The sequence below is a fragment of the Phyllobates terribilis genome, unplaced genomic scaffold (genome assembly GCF_046119375.1).
Source record: "Phyllobates terribilis strain yellow unplaced genomic scaffold, ASM4611937v1 Scaffold_2__4_contigs__length_985480577, whole genome shotgun sequence".
Classification (NCBI taxonomy): Eukaryota; Metazoa; Chordata; class Amphibia; order Anura; family Dendrobatidae; genus Phyllobates; species Phyllobates terribilis.
Window position 1 is genome coordinate 28,198,030 of NW_027362762.1, and position 24,894 is coordinate 28,222,923.

General features: G+C 47.3%; 1 protein-coding gene across 9 annotated transcripts in view; it reads right to left on the bottom strand.

Moving 5' to 3' along the window:
• LOC141190412 (uncharacterized) overlaps positions 1 to 24,894 on the bottom strand; it is a 260,923-nt gene that overhangs the window by 154,950 nt on the left and 81,079 nt on the right. The gene's annotated exons all lie outside the window — the stretch shown is intronic.

Below are 24,894 nucleotides of genomic sequence, written 5' to 3' on the forward strand. Positions count from 1 at the left end.
TGTATAATCTCCCAGCAGTCTCCTCTCATCACCCAGAATCCTCCAGTGTATACTGTATAATATCACAGCAGTCTCCTCTCATCACCCAGAATCCTCCAGTGTATACTGTATAATCTCCCAGCAGTCTCCGCTCATCACCCAGAATCCTCCAGTGTATACTGTATAATCTCCCAGCAGTCTCCGCTCATCACCCAGAATCCTCCAGTGTATACTGTATAATCTCCCAGCAGTCTCCTCTCATCACCTAGAATCCTCCAGTGTATACTGTATAATCTCCCAGCAGTCTCCGCTCATCACCCAGAATCCTCCAGTGTATACTGTAAAATCTCCCAGCAGTCTCCGCTCATCACCCAGAATCCTCCAGTGTATACTGTATAATCTCCCAATAGTCACCTCTCCTCTCATCACCCAGAATTCTCCAGTGTATACTGTACAATCTCCCAGCAGTCTCCGCTCATCACCCAGAATCCTCCAGTGTATACTGTATGATCTCCTAGCAGTCTCCTCTCATCACCCAGAATCCTCCAGTGTATAATCTCCCAGCAGTCTCCTCTCATCACCCAGAATCCTCCAGTGTATACTGTATAATCTCCCAGCAGTCTCCTCTCATCACCCAGAATCCTCCAGTGTATACTGTATAATCTCCCAGCAGTCACCTCTCCGCTCATCACCCAGAATCCTCCAGTGTATACTGTATAATCTCCCAGCAGTCTCCTCTCCACTCATCACCCAGAATCCTCCAGTGTATACTGTATAATAACCCAGCAGTCTCCTCTCATCACCCAGAATCCTCCAGTGTATACTGTATAATCTCCCAGCAGTCTCCGCTCATCACCCAGAATCCTCCAGTGTATACTGTAAAATCTCCCAGCAGTCTCTGCTCATCACCCAGAATCCTCCAGTGTATACTGTATAATCTCCCAATAGTCACCTCTCCTCTCATCACCCAGAATCCTCCAGTGTATCCTGTATAATCTCCCAGCAGTCTCCTCTCATCACCCAGAATCCTCCAGTGTATACTATATAATCTCCCAGCAGTCTCCTCTCATCACCCAGAATCCTCCAGTGTATACTGTATAATATCCCAGCAGTCTCCTCTCATCACCTAGAATGCTCCAGTGTATACTGTATAATCGCCCAATAGTCTCCGCTCATCACCCAGAATCCTCCAGTGTATATTGTATAATCTCACAATAGTCACCTCTCCTCTCATCACCCAGAATCCTCCAGTGTATCCTGTATAAGCTCCGAGCAGTCACCTCTCCTCTCATCACCCAGAATCCTCCAGTGTACACTGTATAATCTCCCAGCAGTCTCCTCTCATCACCCAGAATCCTCCAGTGTATCCTGTATAAGCTCCCAGCAGTCTCCTCTCCTCTCATCACCCAGAATCCTCCAGTGTATACTGTATAATCTCCCAGCAGTCTCCTCTCCTCTCATCACCCAGAATCCTCTAGTGTATACTATATAATCTCCCAGCAGTCTCCTCTCCGCTCATCACCCAGAATCCTCCAGTTTATACTGTATAATCTCCCAGCAGTCACCTCTCCTCTCATCACCCAGAATCCTCCAGTGTATCCTGTATAAGCTCCCAGCAGTCTCCTCTCATCACCCAGAATCCTCCAGTGTATACTGTATAATCTCCCAGCAGTCTCCACTCTGCTCATCACCCAGAATCCTCCAGTGTATACTGTATAATCTCCCAGCAGTCTCCTCTCATCACCCAGAATCCTCCAGTGTATACTGTATAATCTCCCAGCAGTCTCCTCTCATCACCCAGAATCCTACAGTGTATACTGTATAATCTCCCAGCAGTCTCCTCTCATCACCCAGAATCCTCCAGTGTATACTGTATAATCTCCCAGCAGTCACCTCTCCTCTCATCACCCAGAATCCTCCAGTGTATCCAGTATAAGCTCCCAGCAGTCTCCTCTCATCACCCAGAATCCTCCAGTGTATACTGTACAATCTCCCAGCAGTCTCCTCTCATCACCCAGAATCCTCCAGTGTATACTGTATAATCTCCCAGCAGTCTCCTCTCATCACACAGAATCCTCCAGTGTATACTGTATAATCTCCCAGCAGTCTCCTCTCATCACCCAGAATCCTCCAGTGTATACTGTATAATCTCCCAGCAGTCTCCTCTCATCACCCAGAATCCTCCAGTGTACACTGTATAATCTCCCAGCAGTCTCCGCACATCACCCAGAATCCTCCAGTGTACACTGTATAATCTCCCAGCAGTCTCCTCTCCACTCATCACCCAGAATCCTCCAGTGTATACTGTATAATCTCCCAGCAGTCTCCTCTCATCACCCAGAATCCTCCAGTGTATACTGTATAATCTCCCAGCAGTCTCCTCTCATCACCCAGAATCCTCCAGTGTATACTGTATAATATCCCAGCAGTCTCCTCTCATCACCCAGAATCCTCCAGTGTATACTGTATAATCTCCCAATAGTCACCTCTCCTCTCATCACCCAGAATCCTCCAGTGTATACTGTATAATCTCCCACCAGTCACCTCTCATCACCCAGAATCCTTCAGTGCATACTGTATAATCTCCCAGCAGTCTCCTCTCCGCTCATCACCCAGAATCCTCCAGTGTATACTGTATAATCTCCCAGCAGTCTCCTCTCCGATCATCACCCAGAATCCTCTAGTGTATACTGTATAATCTCCCAGCAGTCATCTCTCCTCTCATCACCCAGAATCCTCCAGTGTATACTGTATAATCTAACAGCAGTCTCCTCTCTGCTCATCACCCAGAATCCTCTAGTGTATACTGTATAATCTCCCAGCAGTCTCCTCTCCGCTCATTACCCAGAATCCTCCAGTGTATACTGTATAATCTCCTAGCAGTCTCCTCTCCGATCACCCAGAATCCTCTAGTGTATACTGTATAATCTCCCAGCAGTCATCTCTCCTCTCATCACCCAGAATCCTCCAGCGTATACTGTATAATCTCCCAGCAGTCTCCTCTCCTCTCATCACCCAGAATCCTCCAGTGTATCCTGTATAATCTCCCAGCAGTCTCCGCTCATCACCCAGAATCCTCCAGTGTATATTGTATAATCTCACAATAGTCACCTCTCCTCTCATCACCCAGAATCCTCCAGTGTATCCTGTATAAGCTTCCAGCAGTCACCTCTCCTCTCATCACCCAGAATCCTCCAGTGTACACTGTATAATCTCCCAGCAGTCTCCTCTCGTCACCCAGAATCCTCCAGTGTATCCTGTATAAGGTCCCAGCAGTCTCCTCTCCTCTCATCACCCAGAAACCTCTAGTGTATACTGTATAATCTCCCAGTCTCCTCTCCGCTCATCACCCAGAATCCTCCAGTGTATACTGTATAATCTCCCAGCAGTCACCTCTCCTATCATCACCCAGAATCCTCCAGTGTATCCTGTATAAGCTCCCAGCAGTCTCCTCTCATCACCCAGAATCCTCCAGTGTATACTGTATAATCTCCCAGCAGTCTCCACTCTGCTCATCACCCAGAATCCTCCAGTGTATACTGTATAATCTCCCAGCAGTCTCCTCTCATCACCCAGAATCCTCCAGTGTATACTGTATAATCTCCCAATAGTCACCTCTCCTCTCATCACCCAGAATCCTCCAGTGTATACTGTATAATCTCCCACCAGTCACCTCTCATCACCCAGAATCCTTCAGTGCATACTGTATAATCTCCCAGCAGTCTCCTCTCCGCTCATCACCCAGAATCCTCCAGTGTATCCAGTATAAGCTCCCAGCAGTCTCCTCTCATCACCCAGAATCCTCCAGTGTATACTGTATAATCTGAAAGCAGTCTCCTCTCATCACACAGAATCCTCCAGTGTATACTGTATAATCTCCCAGCAGTCTCCGCTCATCACCCAGAATCCTCCAGTGTACACTGTATAATCTCCCAGCAGTCTCCTCTCCACTCATCACCCAGAATCCTCCAGTGTATACTGTATAATCTCCCAGCAGTATCCTCTCATCACCCAGAATCCTCCAGTGTATACTGTATAATCTCCCAGCAGTCTCCTCTCATCACCCAGAATCCTCCAGTGTATACTGTATAATATCCCAGCAGTCTCCAAGCTCAAAACCCAGAATCCTCCAGTGTATACTGTATAATCTCCCAATAGTCACCTCTCCTCTCATCACCCAGAATCCTCCAGTGTATACTGTATAATCTCCCAGCAGTCACCTCTCATCACCCAGAATCCTTCAGTGCATACTTTATAATCTCCCAGCAGTCTCCTCTCCGCTCATCACCCAGAATCCTCCAGTGTATACGGTATAATCTCCCCACAGTCTCCACTCCTCTCCGCACCCAGAATCCTCCAGTATATACTGTATAATCTCCCAGCAGTCTCCACTACGATCATCACCCACAATTCTCCAGTGTACTGTATAATCTACGAGCAGTCTCCTCTCATCACCCAGAATCCTTCAGTGTATACTGTATAATCTCTCAGAAGTCTCCTCTCATCACCCAGAATCCTCCAGTGTATACTGTATAATCTCCCAGCAGTCTCCTCTCCGCTCATCACCCAGAATCCTCTAGTGTATACTGTATAATCTCCCAGCAGTCTCCTCTCCGCTCATCACCCAGAATCCTCCAGTGTATGCTGCATAATCTCCCAGCAGTATCCTCTCCTCACCCAGAATCCTTCAGTGTATACTGTATAATCTCCCAGCAGTCTCCTCTCCACTCATCACCCAGAATCCTCCAGTGTATACTGTATAATCTCCCAGCAGTCTCCTCTCATCACCCAGAATCCTCCAGTGTATACTGTATAATCTCCCAGCAGTCTCCACTACGATCATCACCCACAATTCTCCAGTGTGTACTGTATAATCTCCCAGCAGTCTCCTTTCCGATCACCCATAATCCTCCAGTGTATACTGTATAATCTCCCAGCAGTATCCTCTCCTCACCCAGAATCCTCCAGTGTATACTGTATAATCTCCCAGCAGTCTCCTCTCTGCTCATCATCCAGATTTCTCCAGTGTATACTGTATAATCTCCCAGCAGTCTCCTCACATAATCCAGAATCCTCCAGTGTATCCTGTATAATCTCCCAGAGTCTCCTCTCATCACCCAGAATCCTCCAGTGTATACTGTATAATTTCCCAGCAGTCTCCTCTCATCATCCAGAATCCTCCAGTGTATACTGAATAATCTCCCAGCAGTCTCCTCTCATCATCCAGATTTCTCCAGTGTATACTGTATAATCTCCCAGCAGACTCCTCTCCACCCATCACCCAGAATCCTCCAGTGTATACTGTATAATCCCTCAGTAGTCTTCACTCCTCTCATCACCCAGAATCCTCCAGTGTATACTGTATAATCTCCCAGCAGTCTACTCTCCGCTCATCACCCAGAATCCTCCAGTGTATATTGTATAATCTCCCAGCAGTCTCCTCTCATCACCCAGAATCCTCCAGTGTATACTGTATAATCTCCCAGCAGTCTCCTTTCCACCCATCACCCAGAATCCTCCAGTATATACTGTATAATCTCCCAGCAGTCTCCGTTAATCACCCAGAATCCTCCAGTGTATACTGTATAATCTCCCAGCAGTCTCCTCTCTGATCATCACCCACAATCCTCCAGTGTGTACTGTATAATCTCCCAATAGTCACCTCTCCTCTCATCACCCAGAATCCTCCAGTGTATACTGTATAATATCCCAGCAGTCGCCTCTCATCACCCAGAATCCTCCAGTGTATACTGTATAATCTACCAGCATTCTCCGCTCATCACCCAGAATCCTCCAGTGTATACTGTAAAATCTCCCAGCAGTCTCCGCTCATCACCCAGAATCCTCCAGTGTATACTGTATAATCTCCCAATAGTCACCTCTCCTCTCATCACCCAGAATCCTCCAGTGTATACTGTATAATCTACCAGCAGTCTCCGCTCATCACCCAGAATCCTCCAGTGTATACTGTATAATCTCCCAGCAGTCTCCGCTCATCACCCAGAATCCTCCAGTGTATACTGTATAATCTCCCAGCAGTCTTCTCTCATCACCCAGAATCCTCCAGTGTATACTGTATAATCTCCTAATAGTCACCTCTCCTCTCATCACCCAGAAACCTCTAGTGTATACTGTATAATCTCCCAGCAGTCTCCTCTCCGCTCATCACCCAGAATCCTCCAGTGTATACTGTATAATCTCCCAGCAGTCACCTCTCCTATCATCACCCAGAATCCTCCAGTGTATCCTGTATAAGCTCCCAGCAGTCTCCTCTCATCACCCAGAATCCTCCAGTGTATACTGTATAATCTCCCAGCAGTCTCCACTCTGCTCATCCCCCGTAATCCTCCAGTGTATACTGTATAATCTCCCAGCAGTCTCCTCTCATCACCCAGAATCCTCCAGTGTATACTGTATAATCTCCCAATAGTCACCTCTCCTCTCATCACCCAGAATCTTCCAGTGTATACTGTATAATCTCCCACCAGTCACCTCTCATCACCCAGAATCCTTCAGTGCATACTGTATAATCTCCCAGCAGTCTACTCTCCGCTCATCACCCAGAATCCTCCAGTGTATCCAGTATAAGCTCCCAGCAGTCTCCTCTCATCACCCAGCATCCTCCAGTGTATACTGTATAATCTCCCAGCAGTCTCCTCTCATCACACAGAATCCTCCAGTGTATACTGTATAATCTCCCAGCAGTCTCCGCTCATCACCCAGAATCCTCCAGTGTACACTGTATAATCTCCCAGCAGTCTCCTCTCCACTCATCACCCAGAATCCTCCAGTGTATACTGTATAATCTCCCAGCAGTATCCTCTCATCACCCAGAATCCTCCAGTGTATACTGTATAATCTCCCAGCAGTCTCCTCTCATCACCCAGAATCCTCCAGTGTATACTGTATAATATCCCAGCAGTCTCCTCTAAGCTCAAAACCCAGAATCCTCCAGTGTATACTGTATAATCTCCCAATAGTCACCTCTCCTCTCATCACCCAGAATCCTCCAGTGTATACTGTATAATCTCCCAGCAGTCACCTCTCATCACCCAGAATCCTTCAGTGCATACTTTATAATCTCCCAGCAGTCTCCTCTCCGCTCATCACCCAGAATCCTCCAGTGTATACTGTATAATCTCCCCACAGTCTCCACTCCTCTCCGCACCCAGAATCCTCCAGTGTATACTGTATAATCTCCCAGCAGTCTCCACTACGATCATCACCCACAATTCTCCAGTGTACTGTATAATCTACGAGCAGTCTCCTCTCATCACCCAGAATCCTTCAGTGTATACTGTATAATCTCCCAGCAGTCTCCTCTCCGCTCATCACCCAGAATCCTCTAGTGTATACTGTATAATCTCCCAGCAGTCTCCTCTCCGCTTATCACCCAGAATCCTCCAGTGTATGCTGCATAATCTCCCAGCAGTCTCCTCTCCGCTTATCACCCAGAATCCTCCAGTGTATGCTGCATAATCTCCCAGCAGTATCCTCTCCTCACCCAGAATCCTTCAGTGTATACTGTATAATCTCCCAGCAGTCTCCTCTCCACTCATCACCCAGAATCCTCCAGTGTATACTGTATAATCTCCCAGCAGTCTCCTCTCATCACCCAGAATCCTCCAGTGTATACTGTATAATCTCCCAGCAGTCTCCACTACGATCATCACCCACAATTCTCCAGTGTGTACTGTATAATCTCCCAGCAGTCTCCTTTCCGATCACCCATAATCCTCCAGTGTATACTGTATAATCTCCCAGCAGTATCCTCTCCTCACCCAGAATCCTCCAGTGTATACTGTATAATCTCCCAGCAGTCTCCTCTCTGCTCATCATCCAGATTTCTCCAGTGTATACTGTATAATCTCCCAGCAGTCTCCTCTCATAATCCAGAATCCTCCAGTGTATCCTGTATAATCTCCCAGCAGTCTCCTCTCATCACCCAGAATCCTCCAGTGTATACTGTATAATTTCCCAGCAGTCTCCTCTCATCATCCAGATTTCTCCAGTGTATACTGAATAATCTCCCAGCAGTCTCCTCTCATCATCCAGAATCCTCCAGTGTATACTGAATAATCTCCCAGCAGTCTCCTCTCATCATCCAGATTTCTCCAGTGTATACTGTATAATCTCCCAGCAGACTCCTCTCCACCCATCACCCAGAATCCTCCAGTGTATACTGTATAATCCCTCAGCAGTCTCCACTCCTCTCATCACCCAGAATCCTCCAGTGTATACTGTATAATCTCCCAGCAGTCTACTCTCCGCTCATCACCCAGAATCCTCCAGTGTATATTGTATAATCTCCCAGCAGTCTCCTCTCATCACCCAGAATCCTCCAGTGTATACTGTATAATCTCCCAGCAGTCTCCTTTCCACCCATCACCCAGAATCCTCCAGTATATACTGTATAATCTCCCAGCAGTCTCCGTTAATCACCCAGAATCCTCCAGTGTATACTGTATAATCTCCCAGCAGTCTCCTCTCTGATCATCACCCACAATCCTCCAGTGTGTACTGTATAATCTCCCAATAGTCACCTCTCCTCTCATCACCCAGAATCCTCCAGTGTATACTGTATAATATCCCAGCAGTCTCCTCTCATCACCCAGAATCCTCCAGTGTATACTGTATAATCTACCAGCATTCTCCGCTCATCACCCAGAATCCTCCAGTGTATACTGTAAAATCTCCCAGCAGTCTCCGCTCATCACCCAGAATCCTCCAGTGTATACTGTATAATCTCCCAATGGTCACCTCTCCTCTCATCACCCAGAATCCTCCAGTGTATACTGTATAATCTACCAGCAGTCTCCGCTCATCACCCAGAATCCTCCAGTGTATACTGTATAATCTCCCAGCAGTCTCCGCTCATCACCCAGAATCCTCCAGTGTATACTGTATAATCTCCCAGCAGTCTTCTCTCATCACCCAGAATCCTCCAGTGTATACTGTATAATCTCCTAATAGTCACCTCTCCTCTCATCACCCAGAATCCTCCAGTGTATACTGTATAATATCCCAGCAGTCTCCTCTCATCACCCAGAATCCTCCAGTGTATACTGTATAATCTCCCAGCAGTCTCCGCTCATCACCCAGAATCCTCCAGTGTATCCTGTATAATCTCCCAGCTGTCTCCTCTCATCACCCAGAATCCTCCAGCGTATACTGTATAATCTCCCAGCAGTCTCCTCTCCTCTCATCACCCAGAATCCTCCACTGTATCCTGTATAATCTCCCAGCACTCTCCTCTCATCACCCAGAATCCTCCAGTGGATACTGTATAATATCCCAGCAGTCTCCTCTCATCACCCAGAATCCTCCAGTGTATACTGTATAATCTCCCAGCAGTCTCCTCTCATCACCCAGAATCTTCCAGTGTATACTGTATAATCTACGAGCAGTCTCCTCTCATCACCCAGAATCCTTCAGTGTATACTGTATAATCTCCCAGAAGTCTCCTCTCATCACCCAGAATCCTCCAGTGTATACTGTATAATCTCCCAGCAGTCTCCTCTCCGCTCATCACCCAGAATCCTCCAGTGTATGCTGCATAATCTCCCAGCAGTATCTTCTCCTCACCCAGAATCCTTCAGTGTATACTGTATAATCTCCCAGCAGTCTCCTCTCCGCTCATCACCCAGAATCCTCCAGTGTATACTGTATAATCTCCCAGCAGTCTCCACTACGATCATCACCCACAATTCTCCAGTGTGTACTGTATAATCTCCCGGCAGTCTCCTTTCCGATCATCACCCATAATCCTCCAGTGTATACTGTATAATCTCCCAGCAGTATCCTCTCCTCACCCAGAATCCTCCAGTGTATACTGTATAATCTCCCAGCAGTCTCCTCTCCGCTCATCATCCAGATTTCTCCAGTGTATACTGTATAATCTCCCAGCAGTCTCCTCTCATCATCCAGAATCCTCCAGTGTATACTGAATAATCTCCCAGCAGTCTCCTCTCATCACCCAGAATCCTTTAGTGAATCCTGTATAATCTCCCAGCAGTCTCCTCTCATCATCCAGATTTCTCCAGTGTATACTGTATAATCTCCCAGCAGACTCCTCTCCAACCATCACCCAGAATCCTCCAGTGTATACTGTATAATCCCTCAGCAGTCTCCACTCCTCTCATCACCCAGAATCCTCCAGTGTATACTGTATAATCTCCCAGCAGTCTACTCTCCGCTCATCACCCAGAATCCTCCAGTGTATATTGTATAATCTCCCAGCTGTCTCCTCTCCACCCATCACCCAGAATCCTCCAGTATATACTGTATAATCTCCCAGCAGTCTCCGTTAATCACCCAGAATCCTCCAGTGTATACTGTATAATCTCCCAGCAATCTCCTCTCTGATCATCACCCACAATCCTCCAGTGTGTACTGTATAATCTCCGAGCAGTCTCCGTTAATCACCCAGAATCCTCCAGTGTATACTGTATAATCTCCTAGCAGTCTCCTCTCTGAACATCACCCACAATCCTCCAGTGTATACTGTATAATCTCCCAGCAGTCTCCTCTCTGATCATCACCCACAATGCTCCAGTGTGTACTGTATAATCTCCGAGCAGTCTCCGTTAATCACCCAGAATCCTCCAGTGTATACTGTATAATCTCCCAGCAGTCTCCTCTCTGATCATCACCCACAATCCTCCAGTGTGTACTGTATAATCTCCGAGCAGTCTCCGATAATCACCCAGAATCATCCAGTGTATACTGTATAACCTCCCAGCAGTCTCCTCTCTGATCATCACCCACAATCCTCCAGTGTGTACTGTATAATCTCCCAGCAGTCTCCGTTAATCACCCAGAATCCTCCAGTGTACACTGTATAATCTCCCAGCAGTCTCCTCTCCGCTCATCACCCAGAATACTCCAGTGTATACTGTATAATCTCCGAGCAGTCTCCGCTCATCACCCAGAATCCTCCAGTGTATACTGTATAATCTACCAGCATTCTCCGCTCATCACCCAGAATCCTCCAGTGTATACTGTAAAATCTCCCAGCAGTCTCCGCTCATCACCCAGAATCCTCCAGTGTATACTGTATAATCTCCCAATAGTCACCTCTCCTCTCATCACCCAGAATCCTCCAGTGTATACTGTATAATCTACCAGCAGTCTCCGCTCATCACCCAGAATCCTCCAGTGTATACTGTATAATCTCCCAGCAGTCTCCGCTCATCACCCAGAATCCTCCAGTGTATACTGTATAATCTCCCAGCAGTCTTCTCTCATCACCCAGAATCCTCCAGTGTATACTGTATAATCTCCTAATAGTCACCTCTCCTCTCATCACCCAGAATCCTCCAGTGTATACTGTATAATATCCCAGCAGTCTCCTCTCATCACCCAGAATCCTCCAGTGTATACTGTATAATCTCCCAGCAGTCTCCGCTCATCACCCAGAATCCTCCAGTGTATCCTGTATAATCTCCCAGCTGTCTCCTCTCATCACCCAGAATCCTCCAGCGTATACTGTATAATCTCCCAGCAGTCTCCTCTCCTCTCATCACCCAGAATTCTCCACTGTATCCTGTATAATCTCCCAGCAGTCTCCTCTCATCACCCAGAATCCTCCAGTGGATACTGTATAATATCCCAGCAGTCTCCTCTCATCACCCAGAATCCTCCAGTGTATACTGTATAATCTCCCAGCAGTCTCCTCTCATCACCCAGAATCTTCCAGTGTATACTGTATAATCTACGAGCAGTCTCCTCTCATCACCCAGAATCCTTCAGTGTATACTGTATAATCTCCCAGAAGTCTCCTCTCATCACCCAGAATCCTCCAGTGTATACTGTATAATCTCCCAGCAGTCTCCTCTCCGCTCATCACCCAGAATCCTCCAGTGTATGCTGCATAATCTCCCAGCAGTATCTTCTCCTCACCCAGAATCCTTCAGTGTATACTGTATAATCTCCCAGCAGTCTCCTCTCCGCTCATCACCCAGAATCCTCCAGTGTATACTGTATAATCTCCCAGCAGTCTCCACTACGATCATCACCCACAATTCTCCAGTGTGTACTGTATAATCTCCCGGCAGTCTCCTTTCCGATCATCACCCATAATCCTCCAGTGTATACTGTATAATCTCCCAGCAGTATCCTCTCCTCACCCAGAATCCTCCAGTGTATACTGTATAATCTCCCAGCAGTCTCCTCTCCGCTCATCATCCAGATTTCTCCAGTGTATACTGTATAATCTCCCAGCAGTCTCCTCTCATCATCCAGAATCCTCCAGTGTATACTGAATAATCTCCCAGCAGTCTCCTCTCATCACCCAGAATCCTTTAGTGAATCCTGTATAATCTCCCAGCAGTCTCCTCTCATCATCCAGATTTCTCCAGTGTATACTGTATAATCTCCCAGCAGACTCCTCTCCAACCATCACCCAGAATCCTCCAGTGTATACTGTATAATCCCTCAGCAGTCTCCACTCCTCTCATCACCCAGAATCCTCCAGTGTATACTGTATAATCTCCCAGCAGTCTACTCTCCGCTCATCACCCAGAATCCTCCAGTGTATATTGTATAATCTCCCAGCTGTCTCCTCTCCACCCATCACCCAGAATCCTCCAGTATATACTGTATAATCTCCCAGCAGTCTCCGTTAATCACCCAGAATCCTCCAGTGTATACTGTATAATCTCCCAGCAATCTCCTCTCTGATCATCACCCACAATCCTCCAGTGTGTACTGTATAATCTCCGAGCAGTCTCCGTTAATCACCCAGAATCCTCCAGTGTATACTGTATAATCTCCTAGCAGTCTCCTCTCTGAACATCACCCACAATCCTCCAGTGTATACTGTATAATCTCCCAGCAGTCTCCTCTCTGATCATCACCCACAATGCTCCAGTGTGTACTGTATAATCTCCGAGCAGTCTCCGTTAATCACCCAGAATCCTCCAGTGTATACTGTATAATCTCCCAGCAGTCTCCTCTCTGATCATCACCCACAATCCTCCAGTGTGTACTGTATAATCTCCGAGCAGTCTCCGATAATCACCCAGAATCATCCAGTGTATACTGTATAACCTCCCAGCAGTCTCCTCTCTGATCATCACCCACAATCCTCCAGTGTGTACTGTATAATCTCCCAGCAGTCTCCGTTAATCACCCAGAATCCTCCAGTGTACACTGTATAATCTCCCAGCAGTCTCCTCTCCGCTCATCACCCAGAATACTCCAGTGTATACTGTATAATCTCCGAGCAGTCTCCGCTCATCACCCAGAATCCTCCAGTGTATACTGTATAATCTCCCAGCAGTCTCCTCTCCGCTCATCACCCAGAATCCTCCAGTGTATACTGTATAATCTCCCAGCAGTCTCCTCTCCGGTCATCACCCAGAATCTTCCAGTGTATACTGTATAATCTCCCAGCAGTCTCCTCTCCGCTCATCACCCAGAATCCTCCAGTGTATACTGTATAATCTCCCAGCAGTCTCCTCTCATCACCCAGAATCCTCCAGTGTATACTGTATAATCTCCCAGCAGTCTCCGCTCATCACCCAGAATCCTCCAGTGTAAACTGTATAATCTCCCAGCAGTCTCCGCACATCACCCAGAATCCTCCAGTGTATACTGTATAATCTCCCAAGAGTCTCCTTTCTGCTCATCACCCAGAATTCTCCAGTGTATACTGTATAATCTCCCAGGAGTCTCCTTTCCGCTCATCACCCAGAATCATCCAGTGTATACTGTATAATCTCCCAGGAGTCTCCTCTCCGCTCATCTCCCAGAATCCTCCAGTGTACACTGTATAATCTCCCAGCAGTCTCCTTTCCGCTCATCACCCAGAATCATCCAGTGTATACTGTATAATCTCCCAGGAGTCTCCTTTCCGCTCATCACCCAGAATCCTCCAGTGTATCCTGAACAATCTCCCAGCAGTCTCCTCTCGCTCATCACCCAGAATCCTCCAGTATATACTGTATAATCTCCCAGCAGTTGCCTCACGGCTCATCACCCATAATCCTCCAGGGAATCAAGAATAATCTCCCAGCAGTCTCTGCTCATAACCCACAATCCTCCAGTGTGTACTGTATAATCTCCCAGCAGTCTCCTCTCCGCTCATCACGCAGAATCCTCAAGTGTATACTGTATAATATCCCAGCAGTCTCCTCTCGGCTCATCACCGAGAATCCTCCAGTGTATACTGTATAATCTCCCAGCAGTCTCCTCTCATCACCTAGAATCCTACAGTGTATACTGAATAATCTCCCAGCAGTCTCCTCTCATCATCCAGAATCCTCCAGTGTATACTGAATAATCTCCCAGCAGTCTCCTCTCATCATCCAGATTTCTCCAGTGTATACTGTATAATCTCCCAGCAGACTCCTCTCCACCCATCACCCAGAATCCTCCAGTGTATACTGTATAATCCCTCAGCAGTCTCCACTCCTCTCATCACCCAGAATCCTCCAGTGTATATTGTATAATCTCCCAGCAGTCTCCTCTCATCACCCAGAATCCTCCAGTGTATACTGTATAATCTCCCAGCTGTCTCTCCACCCATCACCCAGAATCCTCCAGTGTATACTGTATAATCTCCCAGCAGTCTCCTCTCATCACCCAGAATCCTCCAGTGTATACTGTATAATCTCCCAGCAGTCTCCGCTCATCACCCAGAATCCTCCAGTGCAAACTGTATAATCTCCCAGCAGTCTCCGCTCATCACCCAGAATCCTCCAGTGTATACTGTATAATCTCCCAGGAGTCTCCTTTCCGCTCATCACCCAGAATCCTCCAGTGTATACTGTATAATCTCCCAGGAGTCTCCTTTCCGCTCATCACCCAGAATCCTCAAGTGTATACTGTATAATCTCCCAGCAGTCTCCTCTCCGATCATCACCCAGAATCCTCTAGTGTATACTGTATAACCTCCAAGCAGTCACCTCTCCGGTCATCACCCAGAATCCTCCAGTGTATACTGTATAATCTCCCAGCAATCTCCTCTCCGGTCATCACCCAGAATCCCCTAGTATATACTGTAAAATCTCCCAGCAGTCTCCTCTCCTCTCTTCACCCAGAATCTTCCATTGTATAATGTATAATCTCCCAGTAATCTCTCCGCTCATCACCCAGAATCATCCAGTGTATACTGTACAATCTCCCAGGAGTCTCCTCTCCGCTCATCTCCCAGAATCCTCCAGTGTACACTGTATAATCTCCCAGCAGTCTCCGCTCATCACCCAGAATCCTCCAGTGTATACTGTATAATCTCCCAGCAGTCTCCTCTCGGCTCATCACCCAGAATCCTCCAGTGTATACTGAATAATCTCCCAGCAGTATCCTCTCGTCACCCAGAATCCTCCAGTGTGTACTGTATAATCTCCCAGCAGTCTCCTCTCCGCTCATCACCCAGAATCCTCCAGTGTATACTGTATAATCTCCCAGCAGTCTCCTCTCATCACCCAGAATCCTCCAGTGTATACTGTATAATCTCCGAGCAGTCTCCTCTCATCACCCAGAATCCTCCAGTGTATACTGTATAATCTCCGAGAAGTCTCCTCTCATCACCCAGAATCCTCCAGTGTATACTGTATAATCTCCCAGCAGTCTCCACTCCTCTCTTCACCCAGAATCCTCCAGTGTATACTGTATAATCTCCCAGCAGTCTCCGCTCATCACCCAGAATCCTCCAGTGTAAACTGTATAATCTCCCAGCAGTCTCCGCTCATCACCCAGAATCCTCCAGTGAATACTGTATAATCTCCCAAGAGTCTCCTTTCTGCTCATCACCCAGAATTCTCCAGTGTATACTGTATAATCTCCCAGGAGTCTCCTTTCCGCTCATCACCCAGAATCATCCAGTGTATACTGTACAATCTCCCAGGAGTCTCCTCTCGGCTCATCACCCAGAATCCTCCAGTGTATACTGAATAATCTCCCAGCAGTCTCCGCTCATCACCCAGAATCCTCCAGTGAATACTGTATAATCTCCCAGGAGTCTCCTTTCCGCTCATCACCCAGAATCCTCCAGTGTATACTGTATAATCTCCCAGCAGTCACCTCTCCTATCATCACCCAGAATCCTCCAGTATATACTGTATAATCTCCCAGCAGTTGCCTCTCGGCTCATCACCCATAATCCTCCAGGGTATCAAGAATAATCTCCCAGCAGTCTCCTCTCATCACCCAGAATCCTCCAGTGTATACTGTATAATCTCCCAGCAGTCTCCTCTCATCACCCAGAATCCTCCAGTGTATACTTTATAATTTCCAAGCAGTCTCCTTTCCGATCATCACCCATAATCCTCCAGTGTATACTGTATCATCTACGAGCAGTCTCCTCTCATCACCCAGAATCCTTCAGTGTATACTGTATAATCTCCGAGAAGTCTCCTCTCATCACCAAGAATCCTCCAGTGTATACTGTATAATCTCCCAGCAGTCTCCTCTCCGCTCATCATCCAGATTCCTCCAGTGTATCCTGTATAATCTCCCAGCAGTCTCTGCTCATAACCCACAATCCTCCAGTGTGTACTGTATAATCTCCCAGCAGTCTCCTCTCCGCTCATCACGCAGAATCCTCCAGTGTATACTGTATAATATCCCAGCAGTCTCCTCTCGGCTCATCACCCAGAATCCTCCAGTGTATACTGTATAATCTCCCAGCAGTCTCCTCTCATCACCTAGAATCCTACAGTGTATACTGAATAATCTCCCAGCAGTCTCCTCTCATCATCCAGAATCCTCCAGTGTATACTGAATAATCTCCCAGCAGTCTCCTCTCCACCCATCACCCAGAATCCTCCAGTGTATACTGTATAATCCCTCAGCAGTCTCCACTCCTCTCATCACCCAGAATCCTCCAGTGTATATTGTATAATCTCCCAGCAGTCTCCTCTCATCACCCAGAATCCTCCAGTGTATACTGTATAATCTCCCAGCAGTCTCCTTTTCTCTTATCACCCAGAATCCTCCAGTGTATACTGTATAATCTCCCAGCTGTCTCTCCACCCATCACCCAGAATGCTCCAGTGTATACTGTATAATCTCCCAGCAGTCTCCTCTCATCACCCAGAATCCTCCAGTGTATACTATATAATCTCCCATCAGTCTCCGCTCATCACCCAGAATCCTCCAGTGCAAACTGTATAATCTCCCAGCAGTCTCCGCTCATCACCCAGAATCCTCCAGTGTATACTGTATAATCTCCCAGGAGTCTCCTTTCCGCTCATCATCCAGAATCCTCCAGTGTATACTGTATAATCTCCCAGGAGTCTCCTTTCCGCTCATCACCCAGAATCCTCCAGTGTATACTGTACAATCTCCCAGGAGTCTCCTCTCCGCTCATCTCCCAGAATCCTCCAGTGTACACTGTATAACCTCCAAGCAGTGACCTCTCCGGTCAACACCCAGAATCCTCCAGTGTATTCTGTATAATCTCCCAGCAATCTCCTCTCCGGTCATCACCCAGAATCCCCTAGTATATACTGTAAAATCTCCCAGCAGTCTCCTCTCCTCTCTTCACCCAGAATCTTCCATTGTATAATGTATAATCTCCCAGCAATCTCTCCGCTCATCACCCAGAATCCTCCAGTGTATACTGTATAATCTCCCAGCAGTCTCCTCTCCGCTCATCACCCAGAATCCTCCAGTGTATACTGTATAATCTCCCAGCAGTCTCCTCTCCGCTCATCACCCAGAATCCTCCAGTGTATACTGTATTATCTCCCAGCAGTCTCCTCTCCTCTCATCACCCAGAATCCTCCAGTGTATACTGTATAATCTCCCAGCAGTCTCCTCTCCGCTCATCACCCAGAATCCTCCAGTGTATACTGTATAATCTCCCAGCAGTCTCCTCTCATCACCCAGAATCCTCCAGTGTATACTGAATAATCTCCCAGCAGTCTCCTCTCCGCTCATCATCCAGATTTCTCCAGTGTATACTGTATAATCTCCCAGCAGTCTCCTCTCCGCTCATCACCCAGAATCCTCCAGTGTATACTGTATAATCTCCCAGCAGTCTCCTCTCGGCTCATCACCCAGAATCCTCCAGTGTATACTGTATAATCTCCCAGCAGTGTCCTCTCCTCACCCAGAATCCTCCAGTGTATACTGTATAATCTCCAAGCAGTCTCCTCTCCGCTCATCATCCAGATTTCTCCAGTGTATACTGTATAGTCTCCCAGCAGTCTCCTCTCCGCTCATCACCCAGAATCCTCCAGTGTATACTGTATTATCTCCCAGCAGTCTCCTCTCCTCTCATCACCCAGAATCCTCCAGTGTATACTGTATAATCTCCCAGCAGTCTCCTCTCCGCTCATCACCCAGAATCCTCCAGTGTATACTGTATAATCTCCCAGCAGTCTCCTCTCATCACCCAGAATCCTCCAGTGTATACTGTATAATCTCCCAGCAGTCTCCTCTCCGCTCATCATCCAGATTTCTCCAGTGTATACTGTATAATCTCCCAGCAGTCTCCTTTCCGGTCATCACCCAGAATCCTCTAGTGTATACTGTATAATCTCCCAGCAGTCTCCTCTCATCACCCAGAATCCTCCAGTATATACAGTATAATCTCCCAGCAGTCTCCTCTCATCACCCAGAATCCTCCAGTGTATACTGTATAATCTCCCAAGAGTCTCCTTTCTGCTCATCACCCAGAATTTTCCAGTGTATACTGTGTAATCTCCCAGCAGTCTCCTCTCCGGTCATCACCCAGAATCCTCTAGTGTATACTGTATAATCTCCCAGCAGTCTCCTCTCCGCTCATCACCCAGAATCCTCCAGTATATAAAGTATAATCTCACAGCAGTCTCCTCTCATCACCCAGAATCCTCCAGTGTATACAGTATAATCTCACAGCAGTCTCCTCTCATCACCCAGAATTCTCCAGTGTATACTGTATATTCTCCCAGCAGTCTCCTCTCCGCTCATCACCCAGAATCCTCCAGTGTATACTGTATTATCTCCCAGCAGTCTCCTCTCATCACCCAGAATCCTCCAGTGTATACTGTATAATCTCCCAGCAGTCTCCTCTCCGGTCATCACCCAGAATCCTCTAGTGTATACTGTATAATCTCCCAGCAGTCTCCTCTCATCACCCAGAATCCTCCAGTATATACAGTATAATCTCCCAGCAGTCTCCTCTCATCACCCAGAATCCTCCAGTGTATACTGTATAATCTCCCAGGAGTCTCCTTTCCGCTCATCACCCAGAATCCTCCAGTGTATACTGTATAATGTCCCAGCAGTCTGCTCTCTGTTCATCACCCAGAATCCTCCAGTGTATACTGTATAATCTCCCAGCAGTCTCCTCTCCGCTCATCACCCAGAATCCTCCAGTGTATACTGTATAATCTCCCAGCAGTCTCCTCATCACCCAGAATCCTTCAGTGTATACTGTATAATCTCCCAGCAGTCTCCTCTCCGCTCATAACCCACAATCCTCCAGTGTGTACTGTATAATCTCCGAGCAGTCTCTTTGATCATAACCCAGAATCCTCCAGTGTATACTGTATAATCTCCCAGCAGTCTCCTCTCCGGTCATCATCCAGAATCCTCCAGTGTGTTCTGTATAATCTCCCAGCAGTCTCCTCTCCTCAACTAGAATCCTTGAGTGTATACTGTATAATCTCCCAGCAGTTTCCACTCCGCTCATCACCCAGAATCCTCCAGTGTATACTGTATAATCTCCCAGCAGTCTCCTCTCGTCACCCAGAATCCTCCAGTGTATACTGAATAATCTCCCAGCAGTCTCCTCTCCTCACCCAGAATCCTCGAGTGTATACTGTATAATCTCCCAGCAGTCACCTCTCCGATCATCACCCAGAATCCTCCAGTGTGTACTGTATAATCTCGCAGCAGTCTCCTTTCCGGTCATCACCCAGAATCCTCCAGTGTATACTGTATAATCTCCCAGCAGTCTCCTCTCCGCTCATCACCCAGAATCCTCCAGTGTATACTGTATAATCTCCCAGCAGTTTCCTCTCCGCTCATCACCCAGAATCCTCCACTGTGTACTGTATAATCTCCCAGCAGTCTCCTCTCCGCTCATCACCCAGAATCCTCCAGTGTATACTGTATAATCTCCCAGCAGTCACCTCTCCGGTCATCACCCAGAATCCTCCAGTGTATACTGTATAATCTCCCAGCAGTCTCCTCTCCGGTCATCACCCAGAATCCTCCAGTGTATACTGTATAATCTACCAGCAGTCTCCTCTCATCACCCAGAATCTTCCAGTGTGTACTGTATAATCTCGCAGTAGTCTCCTCTCATCATCCAGAATCCTCCAGTGTATACTGTATAATCTCCCAGCAGACTCCTCTCCACCCATCACCCAGAATCCTCCAGTGTATACTGTATAATCTCCCAGCAGTCTCCTCTCCGTTCATCACCCAGAATCCTCCAGTGTATACTGTATAATCTCCCAGCAGTCTCCTCTGCGGTCATCATCCAGAATCCTCCAGTGTGTTCTGTATAATCTCCCAGCAGTCTACTCTCAACTAGAATCCTCCAGTATATACAGTATAATCTCCCAGCAGTCTCCTCTCCTCACCCAGAATCCTCGAATGTATACTGTATAATCTCCCAGCAGTCACCTCTCCGGTCATCACCCAGAATCCTCCAGTGTATACTGTATAATCTGCCAGCAGTCTCCTCTCCTCTCATCACCCAGAATCCTCCAGTGTATACTGTATAATCTCCCAGCAGTCTCCTCTCCTCTCATCACCCAGAATCCTCCAGTATATACAGTATAATCTCCCAGCAGTCTCCTCTCCGTTCATCACCCAGAATCCTCCAGTGTATACTGTATAATCTCCCAGCAGTCTCCTCTGCGGTCATCATCCAGAATCATCCAGTGTGTTCTGTATAATCTCCCAGCAGTCTACTCTCAACTAGAATCCTCCAGTATATACAGTATAATCTCCCAGCAGTCTCCTCTCCTCACCCAGAATCCTCGAATGTATACTGTATAATCTCCCAGCAGTCACCTCTCCGGTCATCACCCAGAATCCTCCAGTGTATACTGTATAATCTGCCAGCAGTCTCCTCTCCTCTCATCACCCAGAATCCTCCAGTGTATACTGTATAATCTCCCAGCAGTGTCCTCTCCTCACCCAGAATCCTCCAGTGTATACTGTATAATCTCCAAGCAGTCTCCTCTCCGCTCATCATCCAGATTTCTCCAGTGTATACTGTATAGTCTCCCAGCAGTCTCCTCTCCGCTCATCACCCAGAATCCTCCAGTGTATACTGTATTATCTCCCAGCAGTCTCCTCTCCTCTCATCACCCAGAATCCTCCAGTGTATACTGTATAATCTCCCAGCAGTCTCCTCTCCGCTCATCACCCAGAATCCTCCAGTGTATACTGTATAATCTCCCAGCAGTCTCCTTTCCGGTCATCACCCAGAATCCTCTAGTGTATACTGTATAATCTCCCAGCAGTCTCCTCTCATCACCCAGAATCCTCCAGTATATACAGTATAATCTCCCAGCAGTCTCCTCTCATCACCCAGAATCCTCCAGTGTATACTGTATAATCTCCCAAGAGTCTCCTTTCTGCTCATCACCCAGAATTTTCCAGTGTATACTGTGTAATCTCCCAGCAGTCTCCTCTCCGGTCATCACCCAGAATCCTCTAGTGTATACTGTATAATCTCCCAGCAGTCTCCTCTCCGCTCATCACCCAGAATCCTCCAGTATATAAAGTATAATCTCACAGCAGTCTCCTCTCATCACCCAGAATCCTCCAGTGTATACAGTATAATCTCACAGCAGTCTCCTCTCATCACCCAGAATTCTCCAGTGTATACTGTATATTCTCCCAGCAGTCTCCTCTCCGCTCATCACCCAGAATCCTCCAGTGTATACTGTATTATCTCCCAGCAGTCTCCTCTCATCACCCAGAATCCTCCAGTGTATACTGTATAATCTCCCAGCAGTCTCCTCTCCGGTCATCACCCAGAATCCTCTAGTGTATACTGTATAATCTCCCAGCAGTCTCCTCTCATCACCCAGAATCCTCCAGTATATACAGTATAATCTCCCAGCAGTCTCCTCTCATCACCCAGAATCCTCCAGTGTATACTGTATAATCTCCCAGGAGTCTCCTTTCCGCTCATCACCCAGAATCCTCCAGTGTATACTGTATAATGTCCCAGCAGTCTGCTCTCTGTTCATCACCCAGAATCCTCCAGTGTATACTGTATAATCTCCCAGCAGTCTCCTCTCCGCTCATCACCCAGAATCCTCCAGTGTATACTGTATAATCTCCCAGCAGTCTCCTCATCACCCAGAATCCTTCAGTGTATACTGTATAATCTCCCAGCAGTCTCCTCTCCGCTCATAACCCACAATCCTCCAGTGTGTACTGTATAATCTCCGAGCAGTCTCTTTGATCATAACCCAGAATCCTCCAGTGTATACTGTATAATCTCCCAGCAGTCTCCTCTCCGGTCATCATCCAGAATCCTCCAGTGTGTTCTGTATAATCTCCCAGCAGTCTCCTCTCCTCAACTAGAATCCTTGAGTGTATACTGTATAATCTCCCAGCAGTTTCCACTCCGCTCATCACCCAGAATCCTCCAGTGTATACTGTATAATCTCCCAGCAGTCTCCTCTCGTCACCCAGAATCCTCCAGTGTATACTGAATAATCTCCCAGCAGTCTCCTCTCCTCACCCAGAATCCTCGAGTGTATACTGTATAATCTCCCAGCAGTCACCTCTCCGATCATCACCCAGAATCCTCCAGTGTGTACTGTATAATCTCGCAGCAGTCTCCTTTCCGGTCATCACCCAGAATCCTCCAGTGTATACTGTATAATCTCCCAGCAGTCTCCTCTCCGCTCATCACCCAGAATCCTCCAGTGTATACTGTATAATCTCCCAGCAGTTTCCTCTCCGCTCATCACCCAGAATCCTCCACTGTGTACTGTATAATCTCCCAGCAGTCTCCTCTCCGCTCATCACCCAGAATCCTCCAGTGTATACTGTATAATCTCCCAGCAGTCACCTCTCCGGTCATCACCCAGAATCCTCCAGTGTATACTGTATAATCTCCCAGCAGTCTCCTCTCCGGTCATCACCCAGAATCTTCCAGTGTGTACTGTATAATCTCGCAGTAGTCTCCTCTCATCATCCAGAATCCTCCAGTGTATACTGTATAATCTCCCAGCAGACTCCTCTCCACCCATCACCCAGAATCCTCCAGTGTATACTGTATAATCTCCCAGCAGTCTCCTCTCCGTTCATCACCCAGAATCCTCCAGTGTATACTGTATAATCTCCCAGCAGTCTCCTCTGCGGTCATCATCCAGAATCCTCCAGTGTGTTCTGTATAATCTCCCAGCAGTCTACTCTCAACTAGAATCCTCCAGTATATACAGTATAATCTCCCAGCAGTCTCCTCTCCTCACCCAGAATCCTCGAATGTATACTGTATAATCTCCCAGCAGTCACCTCTCCGGTCATCACCCAGAATCCTCCAGTGTATACTGTATAATCTGCCAGCAGTCTCCTCTCCTCTCCTCTCATCACCCAGAATCCTCCAGTGTATACTGTATAATCTCCCAGCAGTCTCCTCTCCTCTCATCACCCAGAATCCTCCAGTATATACAGTATAATCTCCCAGCAGTCTCCTCTCCGTTCATCACCCAGAATCCTCCAGTGTATACTGTATAATCTCCCAGCAGTCTCCTCTGCGGTCATCATCCAGAATCCTCCAGTGTGTTCTGTATAATCTCCCAGCAGTCTACTCTCCTCAACTAGAATCCTCCAGTATATACAGTATAATCTCCCAGCAGTCTCCTCTCCTCACCCAGAATCCTCGAATGTATACTGTATAATCTCCCAGCAGTCACCTCTCCGGTCATCACCCAGAATCCTCCAGTGTATACTGTATAATCTGCCAGCAGTCTCCTCTCCTCTCATCACCCAGAATCCTCCAGTGTATACTGTATAATCTCCCAGCAGTCTCCTCTCCTCTCATCACCCAGAATCCTCCAGTGTATACTGTATAATCTCCCAGCAGTCTCCTCTCCGCTCATCATCCAGATTTCTCCAGTGTATACTGTATAATCTCCCAGCAGTCTCCTTTCCGGTCATCACCCAGAATCCTCCAGTGTGTACTGTATAATGTCGCAGCAGTATCCTCTTCGGTCATCACCCAGAATCCTCCAGTGTATACTGTTTAATCTCCCAGCAGTTTCCTCTCCGCTCATCACCCAGAATCCTCCACTGTGTACTGTATAATCTCCCAGCAGTCTCCTCTCTGCTCATCACCCAGAATCCTCCAGTGTATACTGTATAATCTCCCAGCAGTCACCTCTCCGGTCATCACCCAGAATCCTCCAGTGTATACTGTATAATCTCCCAGCAGTCTCCTCTCCGGTCATCACCCAGAATCCTCCAGTGTATACTGTATAATCTACCAGCAGTCTCCTCTCATCACCCAGAATCCTTCAGTGTATACTGTATAATCTCCGAGAAGTCTCCTCTCATCACCCAGAATCCTCCAGTGTATACTGTATAATCTCCCAGCAGTCTCCTCTCATCACCCAGAATCCTCCAGTGTATACTGAATAATCTCCCAGCAGTCTCCTCTCCGCTCATCATCCAGATTCCTCCAGTGTATCCTGTATAATCTCCCAGCAGTCTCTGCTCATAACCCACAATCCTCCAGTGTGTACTGTATAATCTCCCAGCAGTCTCCTCTCCGCTCATCACGCAGAATCCTCCAGTGTATACTGTATAATATCCCAGCAGTCTCCTCTCGGCTCATCACCCAGAATCCTCCAGTGTATACTGTATAATCTCCCAGCAATCTCCTCTCCGGTCATCACCCAGAATCCCCTAGTATATACTGTAAAATCTCCCAGCAGTCTCCTCTCCTCTCTTCACCCAGAATCTTCCATTGTATAATGTATAATCTCCCAGTAATCTCTCCGC